The 15,000-nt window shown below is 46.2% G+C and overlaps 34 non-coding genes and 1 pseudogene across 34 annotated transcripts; all 35 read left to right on the top strand.

The window, feature by feature from the left end:
• Window positions 1–5,252: 5,252 nt before the first annotated feature.
• On the top strand, window positions 5,253–5,371 carry LOC115186018 (5S ribosomal RNA). Its single transcript, XR_003875546.1, has one exon. It is a non-coding gene; the product is annotated as a 5S ribosomal RNA (ribosomal RNA).
• Window positions 5,372–5,532: 161 nt separating this feature from the next.
• On the top strand, window positions 5,533–5,651 carry LOC115186093 (5S ribosomal RNA). The gene has a single exon (XR_003875604.1). It is a non-coding gene; the product is annotated as a 5S ribosomal RNA (ribosomal RNA).
• A 161-nt stretch (window positions 5,652–5,812) lies between these two features.
• Window positions 5,813–5,931, top strand: LOC115186094 (5S ribosomal RNA). Its single transcript, XR_003875605.1, has one exon. It is a non-coding gene; the product is annotated as a 5S ribosomal RNA (ribosomal RNA).
• Window positions 5,932–6,092: 161 nt separating this feature from the next.
• Window positions 6,093–6,211, top strand: LOC115185920 (5S ribosomal RNA). Its single transcript, XR_003875451.1, has one exon. It is a non-coding gene; the product is annotated as a 5S ribosomal RNA (ribosomal RNA).
• A 161-nt stretch (window positions 6,212–6,372) lies between these two features.
• LOC115185917 (5S ribosomal RNA) lies at window positions 6,373–6,491 on the top strand. Its single transcript, XR_003875448.1, has one exon. It is a non-coding gene; the product is annotated as a 5S ribosomal RNA (ribosomal RNA).
• Window positions 6,492–6,652: 161 nt separating this feature from the next.
• Window positions 6,653–6,771, top strand: LOC115186095 (5S ribosomal RNA). Its single transcript, XR_003875606.1, has one exon. It is a non-coding gene; the product is annotated as a 5S ribosomal RNA (ribosomal RNA).
• A 161-nt stretch (window positions 6,772–6,932) lies between these two features.
• On the top strand, window positions 6,933–7,051 carry LOC115185957 (5S ribosomal RNA). The gene has a single exon (XR_003875486.1). It is a non-coding gene; the product is annotated as a 5S ribosomal RNA (ribosomal RNA).
• Window positions 7,052–7,212: 161 nt separating this feature from the next.
• LOC115186057 (uncharacterized) lies at window positions 7,213–7,321 on the top strand (annotated as a pseudogene).
• Window positions 7,322–7,482: 161 nt separating this feature from the next.
• LOC115186096 (5S ribosomal RNA) lies at window positions 7,483–7,601 on the top strand. Its single transcript, XR_003875607.1, has one exon. It is a non-coding gene; the product is annotated as a 5S ribosomal RNA (ribosomal RNA).
• A 161-nt stretch (window positions 7,602–7,762) lies between these two features.
• On the top strand, window positions 7,763–7,881 carry LOC115185958 (5S ribosomal RNA). Its single transcript, XR_003875487.1, has one exon. It is a non-coding gene; the product is annotated as a 5S ribosomal RNA (ribosomal RNA).
• Window positions 7,882–8,042: 161 nt separating this feature from the next.
• Window positions 8,043–8,161, top strand: LOC115186097 (5S ribosomal RNA). Its single transcript, XR_003875608.1, has one exon. It is a non-coding gene; the product is annotated as a 5S ribosomal RNA (ribosomal RNA).
• A 161-nt stretch (window positions 8,162–8,322) lies between these two features.
• On the top strand, window positions 8,323–8,441 carry LOC115185879 (5S ribosomal RNA). Its single transcript, XR_003875412.1, has one exon. It is a non-coding gene; the product is annotated as a 5S ribosomal RNA (ribosomal RNA).
• Window positions 8,442–8,602: 161 nt separating this feature from the next.
• On the top strand, window positions 8,603–8,721 carry LOC115185906 (5S ribosomal RNA). The gene has a single exon (XR_003875437.1). It is a non-coding gene; the product is annotated as a 5S ribosomal RNA (ribosomal RNA).
• A 161-nt stretch (window positions 8,722–8,882) lies between these two features.
• Window positions 8,883–9,001, top strand: LOC115185880 (5S ribosomal RNA). Its single transcript, XR_003875413.1, has one exon. It is a non-coding gene; the product is annotated as a 5S ribosomal RNA (ribosomal RNA).
• Window positions 9,002–9,162: 161 nt separating this feature from the next.
• On the top strand, window positions 9,163–9,281 carry LOC115185882 (5S ribosomal RNA). Its single transcript, XR_003875414.1, has one exon. It is a non-coding gene; the product is annotated as a 5S ribosomal RNA (ribosomal RNA).
• Window positions 9,282–9,442: 161 nt separating this feature from the next.
• Window positions 9,443–9,561, top strand: LOC115185995 (5S ribosomal RNA). Its single transcript, XR_003875524.1, has one exon. It is a non-coding gene; the product is annotated as a 5S ribosomal RNA (ribosomal RNA).
• A 161-nt stretch (window positions 9,562–9,722) lies between these two features.
• On the top strand, window positions 9,723–9,841 carry LOC115185907 (5S ribosomal RNA). Its single transcript, XR_003875438.1, has one exon. It is a non-coding gene; the product is annotated as a 5S ribosomal RNA (ribosomal RNA).
• A 160-nt stretch (window positions 9,842–10,001) lies between these two features.
• On the top strand, window positions 10,002–10,120 carry LOC115185883 (5S ribosomal RNA). The gene has a single exon (XR_003875415.1). It is a non-coding gene; the product is annotated as a 5S ribosomal RNA (ribosomal RNA).
• Window positions 10,121–10,281: 161 nt separating this feature from the next.
• Window positions 10,282–10,400, top strand: LOC115185909 (5S ribosomal RNA). Its single transcript, XR_003875440.1, has one exon. It is a non-coding gene; the product is annotated as a 5S ribosomal RNA (ribosomal RNA).
• Window positions 10,401–10,560: 160 nt separating this feature from the next.
• On the top strand, window positions 10,561–10,679 carry LOC115186044 (5S ribosomal RNA). Its single transcript, XR_003875572.1, has one exon. It is a non-coding gene; the product is annotated as a 5S ribosomal RNA (ribosomal RNA).
• A 161-nt stretch (window positions 10,680–10,840) lies between these two features.
• LOC115185959 (5S ribosomal RNA) lies at window positions 10,841–10,959 on the top strand. The gene has a single exon (XR_003875488.1). It is a non-coding gene; the product is annotated as a 5S ribosomal RNA (ribosomal RNA).
• A 161-nt stretch (window positions 10,960–11,120) lies between these two features.
• On the top strand, window positions 11,121–11,239 carry LOC115185967 (5S ribosomal RNA). Its single transcript, XR_003875496.1, has one exon. It is a non-coding gene; the product is annotated as a 5S ribosomal RNA (ribosomal RNA).
• Window positions 11,240–11,400: 161 nt separating this feature from the next.
• LOC115185884 (5S ribosomal RNA) lies at window positions 11,401–11,519 on the top strand. The gene has a single exon (XR_003875416.1). It is a non-coding gene; the product is annotated as a 5S ribosomal RNA (ribosomal RNA).
• Window positions 11,520–11,680: 161 nt separating this feature from the next.
• Window positions 11,681–11,799, top strand: LOC115185910 (5S ribosomal RNA). The gene has a single exon (XR_003875441.1). It is a non-coding gene; the product is annotated as a 5S ribosomal RNA (ribosomal RNA).
• Window positions 11,800–11,960: 161 nt separating this feature from the next.
• LOC115186034 (5S ribosomal RNA) lies at window positions 11,961–12,079 on the top strand. The gene has a single exon (XR_003875562.1). It is a non-coding gene; the product is annotated as a 5S ribosomal RNA (ribosomal RNA).
• Window positions 12,080–12,240: 161 nt separating this feature from the next.
• LOC115185911 (5S ribosomal RNA) lies at window positions 12,241–12,359 on the top strand. Its single transcript, XR_003875442.1, has one exon. It is a non-coding gene; the product is annotated as a 5S ribosomal RNA (ribosomal RNA).
• Window positions 12,360–12,520: 161 nt separating this feature from the next.
• LOC115185960 (5S ribosomal RNA) lies at window positions 12,521–12,639 on the top strand. Its single transcript, XR_003875489.1, has one exon. It is a non-coding gene; the product is annotated as a 5S ribosomal RNA (ribosomal RNA).
• A 161-nt stretch (window positions 12,640–12,800) lies between these two features.
• Window positions 12,801–12,919, top strand: LOC115185886 (5S ribosomal RNA). Its single transcript, XR_003875418.1, has one exon. It is a non-coding gene; the product is annotated as a 5S ribosomal RNA (ribosomal RNA).
• Window positions 12,920–13,080: 161 nt separating this feature from the next.
• LOC115185887 (5S ribosomal RNA) lies at window positions 13,081–13,199 on the top strand. Its single transcript, XR_003875419.1, has one exon. It is a non-coding gene; the product is annotated as a 5S ribosomal RNA (ribosomal RNA).
• Window positions 13,200–13,360: 161 nt separating this feature from the next.
• LOC115185914 (5S ribosomal RNA) lies at window positions 13,361–13,479 on the top strand. Its single transcript, XR_003875445.1, has one exon. It is a non-coding gene; the product is annotated as a 5S ribosomal RNA (ribosomal RNA).
• Window positions 13,480–13,640: 161 nt separating this feature from the next.
• On the top strand, window positions 13,641–13,759 carry LOC115185998 (5S ribosomal RNA). Its single transcript, XR_003875526.1, has one exon. It is a non-coding gene; the product is annotated as a 5S ribosomal RNA (ribosomal RNA).
• Window positions 13,760–13,920: 161 nt separating this feature from the next.
• On the top strand, window positions 13,921–14,039 carry LOC115185888 (5S ribosomal RNA). The gene has a single exon (XR_003875420.1). It is a non-coding gene; the product is annotated as a 5S ribosomal RNA (ribosomal RNA).
• A 160-nt stretch (window positions 14,040–14,199) lies between these two features.
• Window positions 14,200–14,318, top strand: LOC115186030 (5S ribosomal RNA). The gene has a single exon (XR_003875558.1). It is a non-coding gene; the product is annotated as a 5S ribosomal RNA (ribosomal RNA).
• A 161-nt stretch (window positions 14,319–14,479) lies between these two features.
• LOC115185999 (5S ribosomal RNA) lies at window positions 14,480–14,598 on the top strand. The gene has a single exon (XR_003875527.1). It is a non-coding gene; the product is annotated as a 5S ribosomal RNA (ribosomal RNA).
• Window positions 14,599–14,759: 161 nt separating this feature from the next.
• LOC115185889 (5S ribosomal RNA) lies at window positions 14,760–14,878 on the top strand. The gene has a single exon (XR_003875421.1). It is a non-coding gene; the product is annotated as a 5S ribosomal RNA (ribosomal RNA).
• The last annotated feature ends 122 nt before the right edge of the window (window positions 14,879–15,000 follow it).

Genomic DNA, 15,000 nt, shown 5'->3' on the forward strand with positions numbered 1-15,000 from the left:
CTTAGAGCATGGGGTGTGTCTGCGGTGTCACCAGTGAAGAGGCGCTTCTGGCCGGGGACAGAAGTTGCAGATGGTACGCGCTTCTGTAAAGTGAAATTCACAGACACTGTGCGCTCGCTGCCATATTCGACCAAATTGAGACGTTGGAAGGGACAGAGTATTTCAGAGTGATACACGACCGTCAGGTCAAGGTTTGCAGACTTTGTATTCAGCCAGGACACGTTCTACGTGATTGCCCTGATTTTGCCTGTCATAAGTGTGGTGAGCAGGGGCATTACGCAAGAGAGTGTAATGGGAGAAGAGAACGCGGTTGTGTTGGTTGCGGGAGGAGTGTTAGGCAGTGCTCCTGTACCCAGGGTGATGGAGCTCCTGGATTGTCAAATCAGGTAATCAGCGGGGATGGTGTGGAGGAGAGCGAGATGGAGGAATCTGGGGAGGAAATGAGGATGGGGGAGGAGTCCCAGAGACGGATGGAGGATGAAGAAGACCAGAGGCAGTCGGAGGATGAAGAAGAGAAGGGGACATGTCCTGTGGGAAAGGAGGTCTCCAAGGGGAAGGATATCAGTTCAAGCCTAGACGGTGTGGAGATGGAGGGCGTTCCTGGTGGAGAGGAGGGGGTAGCGGGGTGTACGGGAGAAGCAACTGGAGCGGCATTGGCTTCGGATTCTGGGGGTGCGGTGGAGAACCCGAAGGTGTCTGTAGTCCCGGGAGGCTCTTCTCAGGAGATGGCTCCTGCTCGGGATGATTCTTACAAGCGTAAAGGGTCTGGAGAAGAGATGACGGGGGAAGAGATGGAGTTTATACAATCTGAGCGGAGGGATAATAAAAAGAACCTGATAGCCAAGAAGAAGAAAAGGGTAAAAGATCTATCATGACGGACTGGATTGATTTCCTCCTCTTTGTATCCGTTATGGTGAGAGTTGTCTCTATCAACACCAATGGACTTCGTAGCAAAGAAAAGCTAGAGCTGGTGTTGGAAGCCTTCTGTGCAGACATATTATGTCTTCAGGAGACTCACTGGACTGAGCCGTATATGGATAACGTAAGACAGCGATGGAATGGACAAATGTACGTGAGTAATGGTACTGTGCGTGCATGTGGAGTAGCTATTTTGGTTAAACAAGATGTTGTGTCTAATTTAAGTTTGTTATGTGCTGATAATGAAGGTCGAATGGTGGGAGTGGGTTTCACGTTTAAAGGTGTGGATTATTCATTGTACAATGTGTATGCTCCTAATACAGAAATTGAGAGAAGGGTTTTGTTTATGTCTATGGGGGGATTATGTGGGAGAAACTGTCTGCTTGTTGGAGATTTTAATGTATGGATGGATAGGTTGGATGCCTCAAGTAGCGCACATTTTGGCTCTGACTCTTCTCGTGGCGCACTATTAAAGGTAATGCAGGATGAGGATTTGGTGGATATATGGAGGGAGAGGAATCCAGATAAGCGGGTGTTCTCTCGCAGACAAGTGGTGAGGGGAGAGCTCAGGCAGTCACGCATAGATTTGTGTCTTGCTCATAGAGCGGTTGCGAACTTGGTTGTGGGGGTAGAGTATTCCCACACATTTTTTAGTGACCATGATGCTCTGCTTTTCCGGCTGGGTGCGTCGAGGGAGGGGAGGGTGGGGGGGTTGTGGTGTCTTAATGCCAGTCTGCTGAAGGATGAGGGGTTTAAGGGAGCAGTGAAAGAGTGTGTGAATGAGGCCATGTCAGATCCTCTGTTTGAGTCTGATGTGTGTGTGTGGTGGGAAGGTTTAAAAGGGGAGTTCAAGCGGCTGGCAATATATTGTGCAAGACAGGCTAGTGTGGTAAGAAGGAGGGAAGAGAGGATTCTTAAGTCCCACCTGATATTTGAGTTAGAAAAGATAGAAAATTGTCCAGGATATGATATTGCAGATTACCTGAGGCTGCGGGAGGAGTTGAAGGTCTTAGAGAGGCATAGGTGTATGGGGGCAGTGGTGAGGAGTAGAGCGCAGTATGTAGTGGAGGGGGAGAGGAGTACTGCTTTTTTTCTGGGGTTAGAAAGGCGGAAGCAGGAAAGGAGTTTTCTAACTGAGCTTTTAAATGAGCGGGGGGAGAGGGTGACAGATTTGGAAGGTATTTTGAATACAGTGCATTCTTTTTATAAAGGTTTATTTACTTCAGGCGGGGTGGATGAGGTGTGTATGAGAAGTGTGCTAGAAGCAGTGGAGGTAAGGGTGTCAACTGATGATGTGGAGATGTGTGATGCCGATTTTACATTGGCAGAGGTTAAAGCTGCAATCTTAGGCCTGAATTTGAATAAGAGCCCAGGTTCAGATGGTCTGACTGCAGAGTTTTACCGTGAGTTTAGTGACATACTAGCCCCACTGATGCTGCGTGTATTTGAGTGTATGGAGGAGAGGAGGGAAGTCCCAGAATCATTAGCTTTGGGGGTGTTGAATGTGGTGTACAAAAGGAAGGGAAGTCGACTGAAACTTGAGAACTACAGACCGATAACCCTTTTGAACTCTGACAATAAGGTGCTGGCTAAGGTAATGGCCAATAGGTTGAAAAAGGTGATGGGTAGCATTATAGCACCTACTCAGGCCTATGGGGTACCGGGGAGGGATATAGTTGACACCCTCTGCACTATCCGGGATGTAGTGAGGCATATGGGGGATGTGGGTGGGGTGGTGCTCTGTATGGATCTGAATAAAGCCTTTGATCGGGTGGAGCATCGGTTCCTGTTAGAGACCATGGCAAAATTTGGGTTTGGGCCTCGTATAAAAGAATGGGTGAAGCTTTTGTATGGGTCAGCTAGCAGTGTCGTTAAGTGTAATGGTGTGCTGACTGATCCCTTTCCCCTGGGCAGGTCTGTTAGGCAGGGTTGTCCACTGTCTGCTTTGCTGTACAGCATATCAGTTGAGCCTTTGGCTGCTTTTGTTAAGCGTGATAGAGGAGTGCATGGAGTAGACCTGCCGGGGGGTGGCGTTAGTGTGCTGCATCATTACGCTGATGATACCACCTGTACTGTGCGGGATGGAGGGAGTGTGAATTGTTTGATGAAGTGTTTTGATGTGTATGGGAGAGCTTCTGGGGCTAAGGTGAATGTTGAAAAATCTGAAATGTTATGCGTTTCTGATACGGTTGTGTCTACAAGTAACATTCCTTTTAAGACTGTTACAGAACATTTGAGAATTTTGGGTGTGAATATTGGGGTAGATGAGCTGGAGGCGAGAGACTTTACTTGGACAGGGGTGATTAATAAAATGAAGTCGACCTTGAATTACTGGAAACAAAGGAAATTAAAATTGAGGGGGAAAGTGGTGGTGGTGAATGCTCTGTTGATGTCAAAATGTGTATATACTTTAGGGGTTCTGGACATGCCTGTATGGGCTCTGAAGGAAATTAATAATGTAGTGTCTGGGTTCCTGTGGGGTGGGAAGGGTGTGAAAATTGCTCATGATGTGATGATAGCAGATTATGATAGGGGTGGGTTGAGATTAGTAGATCTGGAGGTTAAGTTAAAAGCCATACGGGTTAAGAGAGTGAAACAGTTTTTGTACGGGGAGGAGGGTCAGGGGTGGAAGGAGTTTTTCAGACATTGGTTGCATAGGAGTGGAGGATGCGGAGATTATGGGTTGTTAATGTGTTTAAAGCCTAGCATGTATGCAGAGGTGCCTGCCTTTTATCAGGAGGTGTTCAGGGCCTGGGCAGAGTTTTTACCGCAGGTTAGCTATGAGTGTGACTCTAATGGGGTGATTCTGAATCTACCGGTTTTTATGAACCCATTGCTGCAATCTGAGGGAAAGATGCTGGAGAGTAAGGTGCTTATGAGGGCAGGTATGATAAGAGTGAGGGACTTTAGGTATGAGGTGGTGCCGGGGTTCCTGCCTGATCAGGCGATATTAGATACTGTCTGGAGTGTAGATGAGGATGTCAGGAAAGGGACGGTGTTGAGAATGTATGAGAGGATAAAGGAGTGTTTTCCAAGGGAGTGGGTGAGGCTGCTGGACAATCACATGAGTAAGGGGGTATTAGAGACTTTGCCTGAGATGAAGGTGAAATGTGGGGAGTCTGTGCAAGCCTTATCCTCTACCAAGGTGAGGGCCTTCTACTGGGCTCTTATTACCAGGAAGGTCAAGGAGCCTGCATCTGAGAAAGTGTGGAGGCAAGTGTTTCCAGGGTTGGATGTGGAGCGGTTGTGGGAGAAGATGGTAGTGAGGCTCAACAGTCTTGAATGTACACATTTTGATTTTATGTTGAGGCACAATCGGGTGTTTACCAAGGTGGTGTTACATCAGGTAGACAGGTCAGTGTCTCGTGTGTGTGACGTATGTAGAGTTATGGATGAAAATCTGATGCACATGATGTTTGAGTGTGTCGAGGTAGCTGGGTTCTATGTGAGGTTGAGGGACATGCTAGAAAGGTACTGGGGAGTAGAGTTAATAGGAGGGGTGGATTGGAGGTGTTTGGTATTGTTTGGAGTGTGTCAGCATGTGAAGGGGGTGAATATTGAATTATTGAATTTTATGATGTCACATGCAAGGTATGCTGTATATTCGAGGAGGAACTTGGCAAGGTTTGAGGGCAAGAGGGTGACAGTGTGGAAGGTGTTTGAAGGTATGGTCAAGAAGGATGTGGGATTGATGCATAGGTCTAGGCAGAAGGATTTTGAAAGTGTGTTTGTGAAGGATTGTGGATTCATTGCTGTGGGGGAGGATGGAGGTTTGGTGTATGGGTTTTGATGTGCAAAGTTTTGGAGAGATATCATCAATCATTGAGAATTTCTTAGTTTTTATTTGATAGGGGGTTGCTTGTAACCTCTCTAATTTCATGGAATTTGTTTTATCTTAGTCTTGTATGTAATGTTTGTATGAAGTTGGTTTGGAATTTTTATTTTGTTTGGTTTTATTTGATAGTGGGTAAATTGGATGCCTACCGATGTTTAGTCTTGTGTTGATTGAAGGTTTTGCATATTGAATTGAAAAAATTGTAAAATAAGATTTTTATAATAAAAAAAAAAAAAAAAAGGTACGCCCGATCTCGTCTGATCTCGGAAGCTAAGCAGGGTCGGGCCTGGTTAGTACTTGGATGGGAGACCGCCTGGGAATACCAGGTGCTGTAAGCTTTTTGTCCACGAGGGTGTGCTCTTACACTATTTCATCAGCAACACTGCCTTGTAGTAAGCATTTAATGATGAATTGACTAAATGCAGCTTCGTGCTGCAAAATGCAGTCTGTTTATCAGACTCACTTTGACTATATATGTTGTACCAAGAGATTGTTTATCGTTTACGGCCATACCAGCCTGGGTACGCCCGATCTCGTCTGCTCTCGGAAGCTAAGCAGGGTCGGGCCTGGTTAGTACTTGGATGGGAGTCCGCCTGGGAATACCAGGTGCTGTAAGCATTTTGTCCACGAGGGTGTGCTCTTACACTATTTCATCAGCAACACTGCCTTGTAGTAAGCATTTAATGATGAATTGACTAAATGCAGCTTCCTGCTGCAAAATGCAGTCTGTTTATCGGACTCACTTTGACTATATATGTTGTACCAAGAGATTGTTTATCGTTTACGGCCATACCAGCCTGGGTACGCCCGATCTCGTCTGATCTCGGAAGCTAAGCAGGGTCGGGCCTGGTTAGTACTTGGATGGGAGACCGCCTGGGAATACCAGGTGCTGTAAGCTTTTTGTCCACGAGGGTGTGCTCTTACACTATTTCATCAGCAACACTGCCTTGTAGTAAGCATTTAATGATGAATTGACTAAATGCAGCTTCCTGCTGCAAAATGCAGTCTGTTTATCAGACTCACTTTGACTATATATGTTGTACCAAGAGATTGTTTATCGTTTACGGCCATACCAGCCTGGGTACGCCCGATCTCGTCTGATCTCGGAAGCTAAGCAGGGTCGGGCCTGGTTAGTACTTGGATGGGAGACCGCCTGGGAATACCAGGTGCTGTAAGCTTTTTGTCCACGAGGGTGTGCTCTTACACTATTTCATCAGCAACACTGCCTTGTAGTAAGCTTTTATTGATGTATTGACTAAATGCAGCTTCCTGCTGCAAAATGCAGTCTGTTTATCAGACTCACTTTGACTATATATGTTGTACCAAGAGATTGTTTATCGTTTATGGCCATACCAGCCTGGGTACTCCCGATCTCGTCTGATCTCGGAAGCTAAGCAGGGTCGGGCCTGGTTAGTACTTGGATGGGAGACCGCCTGGGAATACCAGGTGCTGTAAGCATTTTGTCCACGAGGGTGTGCTCTTACACTATTTCATCAGCAACACTGCCTTGTAGTAAGCTTTTATTGATGTATTGACTAAATGCAGCTTCCTGCTGCAAAATGCAGTCTGTTTATCAGACTCACTTTGACTATATATGTTGTACCAAGAGATTGTTTATCGTTTATGGCCATACCAGCCTGGGTACGCCCGATCTCGTCTGATCTCGGAAGCTAAGCAGGGTCGGGCCTGGTTAGTACTTGGATGGGAGACCGCCTGGGAATACCAGGTGCTGTAAGCATTTTGTCCACGAGGGTGTGCTCTTACACTATTTCATCAGCAACACTGCCATGTAGTAAGCATTTAATGATGAATTGACTAAATGCAGCTTCCTGCTGCAAAATGCAGTCTGTTTATCGGACTCACTTTGACTATATATGTTGTACCAAGAGATTGTTTATCGTTTACGGCCATACCAGCCTGGGTACGCCCGATCTCGTCTGATCTCGGAAGCTAAGCAGGGTCGGGCCTGGTTAGTACTTGGATGGGAGACCGCCTGGGAATACCAGGTGCTGTAAGCTTTTTGTCCACGAGGGTGTGCTCTTACACTATTTCATCAGCAACACTGCCTTGTAGTAAGCATTTAATGATGAATTGACTAAATGCAGCTTCCTGCTGCAAAATGCAGTCTGTTTATCAGACTCACTTTGACTATATATGTTGTACCAAGAGATTGTTTATCGTTTACGGCCATACCAGCCTGGGTAAGCCCGATCTCGTCTGATCTCGGAAGCTAAGCAGGGTCGGGCCTGGTTAGTACTTGGATGGGAGACCGCCTGGGAATACCAGGTGCTGTAAGCTTTTTGTCCACGAGGGTGTGCTCTTACACTATTTCATCAGCAACACTGCCTTGTAGTAAGCATTTAATGATGAATTGACTAAATGCAGCTTCCTGCTGCAAAATGCAGTCTGTTTATCAGACTCACTTTGACTATATATGTTGTACCAAGAGATTGTTTATCGTTTACGGCCATACCAGCCTGGGTACGCCTGATCTCGGAAGCTAAGCAGGGTCGGGCCTGGTTAGTACTTGGATGGGAGACCGCCTGGGAATACCAGGTGCTGTAAGCTTTTTGTCCACGAGGGTGTGCTCTTACACTATTTCATCAGCAACACTGCCTTGTAGTAAGCATTTAATGATGAATTGACTAAATGCAGCTTCCTGCTGCAAAATGCAGTCTGTTTATCAGACTCACTTTGACTATATATGTTGTACCAAGAGATTTTTTATCGTTTACGGCCATACCAGCCTGGGTACGCCCGATCTCGTCTGATCTCGGAAGCTAAGCAGGGTCGGGCCTGGTTAGTACTTGGATGGGAGACCGCCTGGGAATACCAGGTGCTGTAAGCTTTTTGTCCACGAGGGTGTGCTCTTACACTATTTCATCAGCAACACTGCCTTGTAGTAAGCATTTAATGATGAATTGACTAAATGCAGCTTCCTGCTGCAAAATGCAGTCTGTTTATCAGACTCACTTTGACTATATATGTTGTACCAAGAGATTGTTTATCGTTTACGGCCATACCAGCCTGGGTAAGCCCGATCTCGTCTGATCTCGGAAGCTAAGCAGGGTCGGGCCTGGTTAGTACTTGGATGGGAGACCGCCTGGGAATACCAGGTGCTGTAAGCTTTTTGTCCACGAGGGTGTGCTCTTACACTATTTCATCAGCAACACTGCCTTGTAGTAAGCATTTAATGATGAATTGACTAAATGCAGCTTCCTGCTGCAAAATGCAGTCTGTTTATCAGACTCACTTTGACTATATATGTTGTACCAAGAGATTGTTTATCGTTTACGGCCATACCAGCCTGGGTACGCCCGATCTCGTCTGATCTCGGAAGCTAAGCAGGGTCGGGCCTGGTTAGTACTTGGATGGGAGACCGCCTGGGAATACCAGGTGCTGTAAGCTTTTTGTCCACGAGGGTGTGCTCTTACACTATTTCATCAGCAACACTGCCTTGTAGTAAGCATTTAATGATGAATTGACTAAATGCAGCTTCCTGCTGCAAAATGCAGTCTGTTTATCAGACTCACTTTGACTATATATGTTGTACCAAGAGATTTTTTATCGTTTACGGCCATACCAGCCTGGGTACGCCCGATCTCGTCTGATCTCGGAAGCTAAGCAGGGTCGGGCCTGGTTAGTACTTGGATGGGAGACCGCCTGGGAATACCAGGTGCTGTAAGCTTTTTGTCCACGAGGGTGTGCTCTTACACTATTTCATCAGCAACACTGCCTTGTAGTAAGCATTTAATGATGAATTGACTAAATGCAGCTTCCTGCTGCAAAATGCAGTCTGTTTATCAGACTCACTTTGACTATATATGTTGTACCAAGAGATTGTTTATCGTTTATGGCCATACCAGCCTGGGTACGCCCGATCTCGTCTGATCTCGGAAGCTAAGCAGGGTCGGGCCTGGTTAGTACTTGGATGGGAGACCGCCTGGGAATACCAGGTGCTGTAAGCTTTTTGTCCACGAGGGTGTGCTCTTACACTATTTCATCAGCAACACTGCCTTGTAGTAAGCATTTAATGATGAATTGACTAAATGCAGCTTCCTGCTGCAAAATGCAGTCTGTTTATCAGACTCACTTTGACTATATATGTTGTACCAAGAGATTTTTTATCGTTTACGGCCATACCAGCCTGGGTACGCCCGATCTCGTCTGATCTCGGAAGCTAAGCAGGGTCGGGCCTGGTTAGTACTTGGATGGGAGACCGCCTGGGAATACCAGGTGCTGTAAGCTTTTTGTCCACGAGGGTGTGCTCTTACACTATTTCATCAGCAACACTGCCTTGTAGTAAGCATTTAATGATGAATTGACTAAATGCAGCTTCCTGCTGCAAAATGCAGTCTGTTTATCAGACTCACTTTGACTATATATGTTGTACCAAGAGATTGTTTATCGTTTACGGCCATACCAGCCTGGGTACGCCCGATCTCGTCTGATCTCGGAAGCTAAGCAGGGTCGGGCCTGGTTAGTACTTGGATGGGAGACCGCCTGGGAATACCAGGTGCTGTAAGCTTTTTGTCCACGAGGGTGTGCTCTTACACTATTTCATCAGCAACACTGCCTTGTAGTAAGCATTTAATGATGAATTGACTAAATGCAGCTTCCTGCTGCAAAATGCAGTCTGTTTATCAGACTCACTTTGACTATATATGTTGTACCAAGAGATTTTTTATCGTTTACGGCCATACCAGCCTGGGTACGCCCGATCTCGTCTGATCTCGGAAGCTAAGCAGGGTCGGGCCTGGTTAGTACTTGGATGGGAGACTGACTGGGAATACCAGGTGCTGTAAGCTTTTTGTCCACGAGGGTGTGCTCTTACACTATTTCATCAGCAACGCTGCCTTGTAGTAAGCATTTAATGATGAATTGACTAAATGCAGCTTCCTGCTGCAAAATGCAGTCTGTTTATCAGACTCACTTTGACTATATATGTTGTACCAAGAGATTGTTTATCGTTTATGGCCATACCAGCCTGGGTACGCCCGATCTCGTCTGATCTCGGAAGCTAAGCAGGGTCGGGCCTGGTTAGTACTTGGATGGGAGACCGCCTGGGAATACCAGGTGCTGTAAGCTTTTTGTCCACGAGGGTGTGCTCTTACACTATTTCATCAGCAACACTGCCTTGTAGTAAGCATTTAATGATGAATTGACTAAATGCAGCTTCGTGCTGCAAAATGCAGTCTGTTTATCAGACTCACTTTGACTATATATGTTGTACCAAGAGTTTTTTATCGTTTACGGCCATACCAGCCTGGGTACGCCCGATCTCGTCTGATCTCGGAAGCTAAGCAGGGTCGGGCCTGGTTAGTACTTGGATGGGAGACCGCCTGGGAATACCAGGTGCTGTAAGCTTTTTGTCCACGAGGGTGTGCTCTTACACTATTTCATCAGCAACACTGCCTTGTAGTAAGCATTTAATGATGAATTGACTAAATGCAGCTTCCTGCTGCAAAATGCAGTCTGTTTATCAGACTCACTTTGACTATATATGTTGTACCAAGAGATTGTTTATCGTTTATGGCCATACCAGCCTGGGTACGCCCGATCTCGTCTGATCTCGGAAGCTAAGCAGGGTCGGGCCTGGTTAGTACTTGGATGGGAGACCGCCTGGGAATACCAGGTGCTGTAAGCTTTTTGTCCACGAGGGTGTGCTCTTACACTATTTCATCAGCAACACTGCCTTGTAGTAAGCATTTAATGATGAATTGACTAAATGCAGCTTCCTGCTGCAAAATGCAGTCTGTTTATCAGACTCACTTTGACTATATATGTTGTACCAAGAGTTTTTTATCGTTTACGGCCATACCAGCCTGGGTACGCCCGATCTCGTCTGATCTCGGAAACTAAACAGGGTCGGGCCTGGTTAGTACTTGGATGGGAGACCGCCTGGGAATACCAGGTTCTGTAAGCTTTTTGTCCACGAGGGTGTGCTCTTACACTATTTCATCAGCAACACTGCCTTGTAGTAAGCATTTAATGATGAATTGACTAAATGCAGCTTCCTGCTGCAAAATGCAGTCTGTTTATCAGACTCACTTTGACTATATATGTTGTACCAAGAGATTGTTTATCGTTTACGGCCATACCAGCCTGGGTAAGCCCGATCTCGTCTGATCTCGGAAGCTAAGCAGGGTCGGGCCTGGTTAGTACTTGGATGGGAGACCGCCTGGGAATACCAGGTGCTGTAAGCTTTTTGTCCACGAGGGTGTGCTCTTACACTATTTCATCAGCAACACTGCCTTGTAGTAAGCATTTAATGATGAATTGACTAAATGCAGCTTCCTGCCGCAAAATGCAGTCTGTTTATCAGACTCACTTTGACTATATATGTTGTACCAAGAGATTGTTTATCGTTTACGGCCATACCAGCCTGGGTACGCCCGATCTCGTCTGATCTCGGAAGCTAAGCAGGGTCGGGCCTGGTTAGTACTTGGATGGGAGACCGCCTGGGAATACCAGGTTCTGTAAGCTTTTTGTCCACGAGGGTGTGCTCTTACACTATTTCATCAGCAACACTGCCTTGTAGTAAGCATTTAATGATGAATTGACTAAATGCAGCTTCCTGCTGCAAAATGCAGTCTGTTTATCAGACTCACTTTGACTATATATGTTGTACCAAGAGATTTTTTATCGTTTACGGCCATACCAGCCTGGGTACGCCCGATCTCGTCTGATCTCGGAAGCTAAGCAGGGTCGGGCCTGGTTAGTACTTGGATGGGAGACCGCCTGGGAATACCAGGTGCTGTAAGCTTTTTGTCCACGAGGGTGTGCTCTTACACTATTTCATCAGCAACACTGCCTTGTAGTAAGCATTTAATGATGAATTGACTAAATGCAGCTTCCTGCTGCAAAATGCAGTCTGTTTATCAGACTCACTTTGACTATATATGTTGTACCAAGAGATTGTTTATCGTTTATGGCCATACCAGCCTGGGTACGCCCGATCTCGTCTGATCTCGGAAGCTAAGCAGGGTCGGGCCTGGTTAGTACTTGGATGGGAGACCGCCTGGGAATACCAGGTGCTGTAAGCTTTTTGTCCACGAGGGTGTGCTCTTACACTATTTCATCAGCAACACTGCCTTGTAGTAAGCATTTAATGATGAATTGACTAAATGCAGCTTCCTGCTGCAAAATGCAGTCTGTTTATCAGACTCACTTTGACTATATATGTTGTACCAAGAGATTTTTTATCGTTTACGGCCATACCAGCCTGGGTACGCCCGATCTCGTCTGATCTCGGAAGCTAAGCAGGGTAGGGCCTGGTTAGTACTTGGATGGGAGACCGCCTGGGAATACCAGGTGCTGTAAGCTTTTTGTCCACGAGGGTGTGCTCTTACACTATTTCATCAGCAACACTGCCTTGTAGTAAGCATTTAATGATGAATTGACTAAATGCAGCTTCCTGCTGCAAAATGCAGTCTGTTTATCAGACTCACTTTGACTATATATGTTGTACCAAGAGATTGTTTATCGTTTATGGCCATACCAGCCTGGGTACGCCCGATCTCGTCTGATCTCGGAAGCTAAGCAGGGTCGGGCCTGGTTAGTACTTGGATGGGAGACCGCCTGGGAATACCAGGTGCTGTAAGCTTTTTGTCCACGAGGGTGTGCTCTTACACTATTTCATCAGCAACACTGCCTTGTAGTAAGCATTTAATGATGAATTGACTAAATGCAGCTTCCTGCTGCAAAATGCAGTCTGTTTATCAGACTCACTTTGACTATATATGTTGTACCAAGAGATTGTTTATCGTTTACGGCCATACCAGCCTGGGTAAGCCCGATCTCGTCTGATCTCGGAAGCTAAGCAGGGTCGGGCCTGGTTAGTACTTGGATGGGAGACCGCCTGGGAATACCAGGTGCTGTAAGCTTTTTGTCCACGAGGGTGTGCTCTTACACTATTTCATCAGCAACACTGCCTTGTAGTAAGCATTTAATGATGAATTGACTAAATGCAGCTTCCTGCTGCAAAATGCAGTCTGTTTATCAGACTCACTTTGACTATATATGTTGTACCAAGAGATTGTTTATCGTTTACGGCCATACCAGCCTGGGTACGCCCGATCTCGTCTGATCTCGGAAGCTAAGCAGGGTCGGGCCTGGTTAGTACTTGGATGGGAGACCGCCTGGGAATACCAGGTGCTGTAAGCTTTTTGTCCACGAGGGTGTGCTCTTACACTATTTCATCAGCAACACTGCCTTGTAGTAAGCATTTAATGATGAATTGACTAAATGCAGCTTCCTGCTGCAAAATGCAGTCTGTTTATCAGACTCACTTTGACTATATATGTTGTACCAAGAGATTGTTTATCGTTTACGGCCATACCAGCCTGGGTACGCCCGATCTCGTCTGATCTCGGAAGCTAAGCAGGGTCGGGCCTGGTTAGTACTTGGATGGGAGACCGCCTGGGAATACCAGGTGCTGTAAGCTTTTTGTCCACGAGGGTGTGCTCTTACACTATTTCATCAGCAACACTGCCTTGTAGTAAGCTTTTATTGATGTATTGACTAAATGCAGCTTCCTGCTGCAAAATGCAGTCTGTTTATCAGACTCACTTTGACTATATATGTTGTACCAAGAGATTGTTTATCGTTTATGGCCATACCAGCCTGGGTACGCCCGATCTCGTCTGATCTCGGAAGCTAAGCAGGGTCGGGCCTGGTTAGTACTTGGATGGGAGACCTCCTGGGAATACCAGGTGCTGTAAGCATTTTGTCCACGAGGGTGTGCTCTTACACTATTTCATCAGCAACACTGCCTTGTAGTAAGCTTTTATTGATGTATTGACTAAATGCAGCTTCCTGCTGCAAAATGCAGTCTGTTTATCAGACTCACTTTGACTATATATGTTGTACCAAGAGATTGTTTATCGTTTATGGCCATACCAGCCTGGGTACGCCCGATCTCGTCTGATCTTGGAAGCTAAGCAGGGTCGGGCCTGGTTAGTACTTGGATGGGAGACCGCCTGGGAATACCAGGTGCTGTAAGCATTTTGTCCACGAGGGTGTGCTCTTACACTATTTCATCAGCAACACTGCCTTGTAGTAAGCATTTAATGATGAATTGACTAAATGCAGCTTCCTGCTGCAAAATGCAGTCTGTTTATCGGACTCACTTTGACTATATATGTTGTACCAAGAGATTGTTTATCGTTTACGGCCATACCAGCCTGGGTACGCCCGATCTCGTCTGATCTCGGAAGCTAAGCAGGGTCGGGCCTGGTTAGTACTTGGATGGGAGACCGCCTGGGAATACCAGGTGCTGTAAGCTTTTTGTCCACGAGGGTGTGCTCTTACACTATTTCATCAGCAACACTGCCTTGTAGTAAGCATTTAATGATGAATTGACTAAATGCAGCTTCCTGCTGCAAAATGCAGTCTGTTTATCAGACTCACTTTGACTATATATGTTGTACCAAGAGATTGTTTATCGTTATGGCCATACCAGCCTGGGTACGCCCGATCTCGTCTGATCTCGGAAGCTAAGCAGGGTCGGGCCTGGTTAGTACTTGGATGGGAGACCTCCTGGGAATACCAGGTGCTGTAAGCATTTTGTCCACGAGGGTGTGCTCTTACACTATTTCATCAGCAACACTGCCTTGTAGTAAGCTTTTATTGATGTATTGACTAAATGCAGCTTCCTGCTGCAAAATGCAGTCTGTTTATCAGACTCACTTTGACTATATATGTTGTACCAAGAGATTGTTTATCGTTTATGGCCATACCAGCCTGGGTACGCCCGATCTCGTCTGATCTTGGAAGCTAAGCAGGGTCGGGCCTGGTTAGTACTTGGATGGGAGACCGCCTGGGAATACCAGGTGCTGTAAGCATTTTGTCCACGAGGGTGTGCTCTTACACTATTTCATCAGCAACACTGCCTTGTAGTAAGCATTTAATGATGAATTGACTAAATGCAGCTTCCTGCTGCAAAATGCAGTCTGTTTATCGGACTCACTTTGACTATATATGTTGTACCAAGAGATTGTTTATCGTTTACGGCCATACCAGCCTGGGTACGCCCGATCTCGTCTGATCTCGGAAGCTAAGCAGGGTCGGGCCTGGTTAGTACTTGGATGGGAGACCGCCTGGGAATACCAGGTGCTGTAAGCTTTTTGTCCACGAGGGTGTGCTCTTACACTATTTCATCAGCAACACTGCCTTGTAGTAAGCATTTAATGATGAATTGACTAAATGCAGCTTCCTGCTGCAAAATGCAGTCTGTTTATCAGACT

Source organism: Salmo trutta, unplaced genomic scaffold, assembly GCF_901001165.1.
Source record: "Salmo trutta unplaced genomic scaffold, fSalTru1.1, whole genome shotgun sequence".
Taxonomy (NCBI): Eukaryota; Metazoa; Chordata; class Actinopteri; order Salmoniformes; family Salmonidae; genus Salmo; species Salmo trutta.